At 37.0% G+C, this 8,394-nt stretch overlaps 1 non-coding gene across 1 annotated transcript; it reads right to left on the reverse strand.

Moving 5' to 3' along the window:
- Window positions 1-2,579: 2,579 nt before the first annotated feature.
- LOC141721922 (small nucleolar RNA R71) lies at window positions 2,580-2,686 on the reverse strand. The gene has a single exon (XR_012574963.1). It is a non-coding gene; the product is annotated as a small nucleolar RNA R71 (small nucleolar RNA).
- Window positions 2,687-8,394: the final 5,708 nt, after the last annotated feature.

The following is an 8,394-nucleotide window of genomic DNA, read 5'->3' on the forward strand; positions in this document are numbered from 1 at the left end:
TCCAAGCATGTCTGGGTCCTTAAAAACACTAACTGAGTTTAAGTACTAATTGCAGGGTAACATGAGAAATTCTCTAGTCTTCGACAGTGGATGCTCAGGACATATGACTGGTTATAAATCCATGTTATCAGAGTTTTAGGAGAAGGCTGGCCCAAGTGTTTCTTATGGAGATGGCAACTTAGGAAAAATCTTGGGATATGGTAAAATCAATCTTGGAAATGTCATCATTGAAGAATTAGCTCTTGTTGCATGACTCAAGCATAACTTCATAAGTGTCAGATCTGTGACAGAGGTTACCATGTGAATTTCTATGGACAATATTATGAAATAGTCAGTAAATCTGATGGCAAGATTGCACTGACTGGGGTTAGACATGGTAATTTTTATAAAGCCAGGGTCTCCACAAATACCGATAGATCAAAAGTTTGTCTACTTAGTAGAGCATCTGTGGAAGATAACCGGAACTGGCATAAAAGACTTTCTCACTTTAATTTCAACAACATCAATGAACTTGTGAGGAAAGATCTTATGAGATGATTTCCCAATGCAGTATTTAGTCTTGATGGCTTATGTGACTCATGCCCGAAACTGATAAGTGGATTTTATATCTACTTGAAACGCTTCATTACAGGATTAAGTTGGTGTTTTGGACTCAAGTTATTTGTATGTTTGATGTGTTTTTGTGTTTTTGACTTGCATGCATTAGTTGGAGGAAGAAAGAAGCTTTTTAAGGAATTATGCTAAAAAGAGATCATAATTGGAAATCTAGGACATTCTCAAGTTTTAGAGAATCTTGTATCTTCGTGTGGGCAGTTGAATCACCTAATTCTGACGAGCAGAACTCAAGATATGGCCAAAAGAAGAATTGTCAGAAAATCACCAGAAGTCTGGCGTGCCCGCACCAGAACCGGTGTGCCCGCACCAGAACCGGCGCGCCCGCGCCTGAGAAAACAGTAAACCGGCGCGCCCGCACGGATTTTTGTGCGCCCGCGCCGCCCTTTTTGCCCCAGATTCCTGATTTTAGTAGAAATTGATGATTTTGAATGTCCAGGTCTACTAGGGGTTTATATAAACCAATAAAAAGACGTTTTTAATAACAAGGAGCGAAGGGAGAGCATTGAGAAGACCTAGAGAGCATAAGACGGCTAAGGAGAAGAATACTTTTATTTTCTTCATTATAGTTGTACTTCAGATTCTTGTTTTTGATTTTTCTTTAAACCCTAGTAGTCTTATATTGTTTATTATCATGTTTTCATTGAAACCCATGGTGATGATGAGTTCGCCTATGAACTAATCGTTGTCATGGGGTTCTAGCGGATTTATCTAGGGATTTCAATAATTAATTATTTTATAATCCTTTGTGTGTGGTGATTTATGATTCCCAAGTTTAGTTGTGCTTATTCATCTTTGATGCGTAGCTAACATCTAAGATTGTTTGTTAATCTCTATTAAAGCGACAATGAATATAGAGGTTTAGAACTTGTCATGCTAGCATAGGTTTATGTATGAATTGACATGCATAATTCGTGGGTAATTTTAACCATCTTACACACCCTATATAATCACGATAGATAACTTGCTCTTAAACCATTATGTTTTCAATCTTTATAGACATATAGGGACTAGGAATAGTTGGTGTTTATTCAACTTCTATCTTAATTGTGGATGTTTGGTAGTAGGGTATACGTATAACGAAAGTTAGCGTATACCAGTTTCATGTTATCTGATTAGTTATCATCACCATCACATGCTAAGGATAAAGACATAACTTTGAATGAAGTATTTAATGAAGTTAGATTCCCATGTTTATTCTCATATAAGTAATTCAATCTTAATTCTCTTAATTAATATTATTTAGTATAATATCTTAGTTAATCTAAAACTCAATTTGTTATTTGTCTTAGCATTGAATTATAACCATACATTGTTGCATAAGCGCATATTCTATTTAAACCAGTCTCTATGGGAACGAACTTTATTTAATCTATACTACTTGTGATCGCGTACGCTTGCGTGTATTTTCACGTTTGAATTACAGCGAACAAGATTTTGGTGACGCTGCTGGGGACTCGGTGTTAAATTTAGTTTATGTGCTTGTCATCAGTGGTCGTTAAAGTTCACTGACTCGTATTATTTTCTCACAAGGTTTACTTTAGCCGTGTGTTTCACGTACTCTAGTTTTTATTACAATGGGAGAACCAACAGCAAATACAAAAGCTTTGATGGATTATTCTCAACCAAAGATCAATGACATTCAGTCTAGCATTGTCAGACCAGCCATTGTTGCCATTACCTTTGAAATCAAGTCTAACACGATTCAATGGGTATAGAATTTAGTCCAGTTTGGGGGTTCTCCAATGGAAGATCCCAATACGCATATTAGGGATTTTATAGAGATCTGCGACACCTTCAGGTTCAATGGTGTGTCTGAGGATGCGGTAAAACTGAGACTGTTCCCATTCTCTCTGAGGGACAAGGCTAAGAGTTGGTTACACTCTCTACCAGCTGGTTCGATTGCTACTTGGGAAGATCTTGCTCAAAAGTTACTCACTAAATTCTTCCTTATGGCAAAGACAGCTGCAATCAGTAATGCTCTTACTCAATTTACGCAGCAATTGGGGGAATCTCTATGTGAAGTTTGAGAGCGCTATAAGGAGATGCTTAGGAAGTGTCCTCATCATGGAATGCCTGATTGGATGATCATCAATTGCTTCTATAACGGTTTGGGAGCACAGTTAAGACCCATGCTCGAGGCAGCATCAGGTGGAGCATTATGGGCAAAGAGCTATGAGGAAGCTTATGATCTAATTGAACTAATGGCTGCTAATGAATATCAGTATCACACCCAGAGATTGCCACAGGGCAAGGTAGCAGGAGTTCTTGAAGTGGATACAGCTACGGCTATCACTGCTCAACTAAAGGCATTGTCTATGAAGATCGATTCTCTAGCTAAATATGGTGTTAATCAGATAACCAGTGTTTGTGAGCTGGGTGTAGGTTCGCATACGATGGAGCAATGTGTTATATCTAGTGAATCAACTCAGTTTATGAGCAACTTTCAGAGATCGCAGCAACCAGTTCCAGACACTTATCATCCTGATAACTGAAATCATCCTAACTTCAGCTGGAGTAACAATTAGAATGCGATGCAACAGCCGTTCCATCAGATTGGAAATAAGCAATTCAATCCTCCTAGGTTTCAACAACAATTTGCAACAAAGCAACAGTTTCAGCCAATGGAAATACAACAGGAAACTCATGGAGGTGCAGGTCAATCTTCGAATGAAAACTCTGAATTGGAGGAGTTGAGGCTTATGTGCAAAAACCAGGCTCTTATATGCAAAAGCCAGGCAGTTTCTATTAAGACTCTGGAGAACCAAATAGGGAAAATTGCTAACGCCTTATTGAATCGACACCCAGGAACGCTTCCTAGTGATACAGAAGCCAATCCAGGACAGAGGGAAGTTAAATAACAGGTGAACGCCATCACCTTGAGGTCTGGAAAGGTCGCAAGCCCCCAAATTCAGCAAGAAGAAGAGTCTAAAAATTCTGTCCAGAATGCAGGTGCATCTGCACCCTTGCTAATTCCAGAAAATGAGATAATAGCTGAAAAAGTTGTGCAGAAGGATGTCGAGATGGAACTGAAGAAGAAAGCTATTGCAAACAATCTTCCTGAGGGTAATACAGGGGATTAACTAGTCTATCCACCTCCTCTATATCTTAAAAGACTTCAAAAGCAGAAGTTAGATAAGAAATTTTCCAAGTTTTTGAAAGTTTTTAAGAAGTTGCATATCAACATACCGTTTGCTGAAACTCTATAACAAATGCCGAGCTATGCAAAGTTCATGAAAGTTATTCTCTCGTGGAAGGTGAAGCTTGAGGAGTTGGAAACCGTTGCTCTAACGGAGGAGTGCAGTAATGTGTTGTAACAAAAGTTGCCTCCAAAGCTTAAAGATCCTGGAAGTTTCACTATTCCTTGCACTATTGGAAACTTGTCGTTCGACAAATGCTTGTGTGATTTGGGAGCTAGCATCAATCTGATGCCCTTGTCTATCTTCAAGAAGCTTGGTCTACCTGATACGAAACCGATATACGCGTCATTGCAACTAGCTGATCGTTCCATCGCTTATCCACGAGAAATAGTGGAGGATGTCTTGGTTAAGGTGGACATACTAATCTTCCTTGGTCATTTTGTAATTTTGGACTTTGAGGAAGATAAGAAGATTTCCATTATCTTGGGGAGACCATTCTTAGCTACCGGCCGAACTTTGATCAATGTGCAGAAGGGAGAGCTTATAATTAGGATTCTAAATCTGGAAGTCACCTTTAATGTGTTCAAAGCAAAAAAATTCTCAACTGATGAAGAGGAATGCTTCAAAGTAGAGATGGTCGATTCTGTAGTGAATTTGGAACTTGAGCAAGTGCTAAGGTCAGATACTTTAGAGAGATCCTTAATAGGGGAAACAGTTATTGAAGATGAAGAATGAGCAGAGCAACTGCAGGTTTTGAATGCACCTCTATGAAAGAGGAAGTTGGATATGCCATTCGATTCTCTTGGGTTAATAGAGGTGGAAATTTCTCAAGTGCGTCTCGAGCCGTCTATTGAAGAATCTCCCACACTTGGGCTCAAACCACTACCAGATCACTTGAGTTATGCATTCTTAGGTGCACCCCATGATAAGAGGTTGGGATATATTTTTGATGATATAGAGGGTGGTCGGACGAATCCTCCCGTGCCTACAGAGGGTTCTTCTCATGCGCAGCAGGCAGTTGATAGGACTGGTGTTGGTGATGAGCAGTACAAGCGATTGACTAGGCATATGGAGGCCATGCATGACATTCACAGACATTTTGCTGAAGATTTGACACACGCTCTCGGTACTATTTTCCGAGATAATGGTGTCGAGGTTGATTGGCCACCTGATTCTCCACCCGAAGAGGGTGAACCTCCCGCTAACTAGGTATGCCTTGTCTCCATATTATTGCCTTCAATGAGGACATTAAAAATTTTAAGTTTGGGGGTGATAATGTAAGGATGAGTAGTTGTGTGTAGTGTCCATATAGATTCATGTTGCATGTTTAGTTGTATTTCATTCATATTTTTGCATGATTGTTCATATAAGACATATTTTTTTTGTGTTTTTTTATGTGAATTCATATAGTTGCATGTGCATGCATATAACATGATCCCTTAGGTTAAGCTATTTCTATTTGAATGATTGGTTGATGTTGATTTGAGTGTAGTGATGTCGAATAGAGGGTTATCTAAGTCTTAATAAACTGATTTGCATGCCAGAAAAAAAAAATCACAAGTCTTATAGGGCTTCTTCTGATCTAGATCATGATCATACTTGTTTATTTGTTGAGATTTAATCACTTGATTATATTTAGAATTTTTGGTATTCTCTTAATGATAAAAGAGCACTGAATTTTAAAACTGGAGAAAAACAAGATTTTCAATGCTAGTTGTTAATAAGGCTAGGCGTCAAATGGCTAGTAGCCGACTCATATTTTTTTGAGTAGTCTAGGGTTGAATGAGATGGAGTGAAACACACTCATTCATAAATTATTGAAAAAAAGAGAAAAAAGAAAAAGATAAAAGAAAAAAGAAAAAAAGAAAAAAAGTATGTGTTATGCATAATTGACCAAGGGTGACTCTTTAATGCTCGAGTTATTAAGTTCTAGGGGACTTTGTGCCTAGTGACCTAAGGCTTTGATAGTCTGGGATCCGCTAACCTAACGCTCGCTACATGGGTATTATTTTATAAGTCTTTTGGGACCTCATTCATTGCACGGTCAAATAAGCATCTTCTTTATGTGTTCAATAATAGCATGAATCCTTGTATAACTCTAGTAGGAATGAGGTGTTGTGAGTCATTATGCATTTAACGTCTATTCTATTTATAAACTTGTGATTGTTTTGATGATAAATAAGTTATGGTTATTGATCTAGTATCAAGAGTATATATGTTAAGCATCCACACACGCATGTTTCTGGTTTATAAGTTGGTTTGTGGGATTTATTCGAACTTTGTTTTAAGTCATTGCATTCTAAGAGGCATTGGCTTATTCATTTGGTTATGGTTATTCTGAGGGGATCGATTGCATTATCATTTAGTTGCATTCACGTAGTTGCATTCATGCATAAGGTTGTTTTGTAGTTTGTGAGTCTCTTTATGCTTGAGGACAAGCATCGATTCAAATTTGGAGGTTTAACAAGTGGATTTTATATCAACTTGAAAAGCTTCATTACAGGCTTAAGTTGGTGTTTTGGACTCAAGTTATTGGTATATTTGATGTGTTTTTGTGTTTTTGCATTGCAGGCATTAGTTGGAGGAAGAAAGAAGCTTTTCAAGGAATTATGCTCAAAAGAGATCATAATTGGAAGTCGAGGACATTCTCAAGTTGTAGACAATCTTGTTATCTTTGCGTGGGCAGTTGAATCGCCTAATTCTGACGAGCAGAACTCAAGATACGGCCAAAAGAAGAATTTTCAGAAAATCAGCAGAAGTCTAGCGTGCCCGCGCCAGAACCGGCGCGCCCGCGCCCGAGAAAAAAGTAAACCGGCACGCCCGCACGGATTTTAGCGTGCCCGTGCTGCCCTATTTTCCCCAAAAATTGATGATTTTGAGGGTCCAGGTGCACTAGGGGCTTATAAAAACCAATTAAAAGATATTTTTAATAACAAGGAGCGAAGGGAGAGCATTGAGAAGACCTAGAGAGCACAAGACGGCTACAGATAAGAAGACTTTTGTATTCTTCATTATAGTTGTACTTCGGATGCATATTTTTTATTTGTCTTTAAACCCTACTACTCTTATATTATTTATTATCATGTTTTCATTGGGACCCATGGTGACGATGAGTTCGATTATGAACTAATCATTGTCATGGGGTTCTAGCGGATTTAAATATTGATTTCAATAGTTAATTGTTTTATAATCCTTTGTGTGTGGTGATTTATGATTTCCTAGTTTGGTTGTGCTTATTCGTCTTTGATGCGTAGCTAACATCTAAGATTGTTTGTTAATCTCTATTGAAGCGACAGTGAATATAGAGGTTTAGAACTTGTCATGCTAGCATAGGTTTATCTATGAATTGACATGCATAATTCGTGGGTTATTTTAACCATCTTACACACCCTATGTAATCACGATAGATAACTTGCTCTTAAACCATTATGTATTCAATCTTTCTAGACATATAGGGACTAAGCATAATTGGTGTGTATTGAACTTCTATCTTAATTGTGGATTTTTGATAGTAGGGTGTACGTAAAACGAAAGTTAGCGTATACTAATTTCGTGTTATCTGATTAGTTTTCATCACCATCACATGCTAAGGATAAACACATAAATTTGAATGAAATATTTAATGAAGTTAGAATCCCATGTTTATTCTCATATAAGTAATTCAATTTTTATTCTCTTAGTTATTGTTATTTAGTATAATCTCTTAGTTAATTCAAAACTCAATTTATTATTTGTCTTAGCATTGAATGATAACCATACATTGTTGCATAAGAGCATATTCTGTTTAAACCAGTCTTTATGGGAACGAACTTTAATTTAATATATACTACTTGTGATCCCGTACGCTTGCGTGTATTTTCACGTTTGAATTATAGCGAACAGAAAGCCAAGCAAAGGAAAACATCTTTTAAGAGTAAAACTGAATCCTCCATTCTTGAACCATATCATCTACTTCATATTTATCTCTTCAGTCCAGTCAATGTTATGTCGTTTGCTAAAAAGAGGTATGCACTTGTAATTGTTGATGAATATATGTAACGACTGGGAATTTTCGTGAATTAATTATGCGAGTAAAGTGTAATTATGTGAATTATGTGTTATTATGTGAGAATGGAAATATTTAAATAAGTATTATATTCCAGCTTGACGTGTCAACTGGTATAACGAGAATGATTGTGAAGTATAGTTGAAAACGCTCAGCGTCGGGCCGTCAGTCAGGACACGACCCGTTACGCGAAGAATGAATATTAGTAAAAAGGAAAATTTTATGATTAAGTATATTTTATTAGGATACGTGATATGTGAATCTATGTTAAGGTGCATGATTATGTGATTATATGCTTGTATGATATTATTTGGAATTTTAGAAAATAAGAAGTGCATTAATTGCTATTTATATAGGTTATAAATGCATTTTTATTCTTTAAGAAAAATAGTTTGTTAGATATATTTGAGATGTCATGTCTAATATGATTTGTTTTTAGTTTTTTCAGAACTTAACAACAGGATATATCAGGACTTACTGAAATCAGAACTTACTGAAGTCAGAACTTAATATCAGAACTTAAGGTGTCAGAAGATACATATCAGTACTTAAGTGCGGGAAGAATTTCAGATAAGGAATGCGGCTGGTTCACAGGAG

The sequence above is a fragment of the Apium graveolens genome, chromosome 4 (genome assembly GCF_009905375.1).
Source record: "Apium graveolens cultivar Ventura chromosome 4, ASM990537v1, whole genome shotgun sequence".
Lineage (NCBI taxonomy): Eukaryota > Viridiplantae > Streptophyta > Magnoliopsida > Apiales > Apiaceae > Apium > Apium graveolens.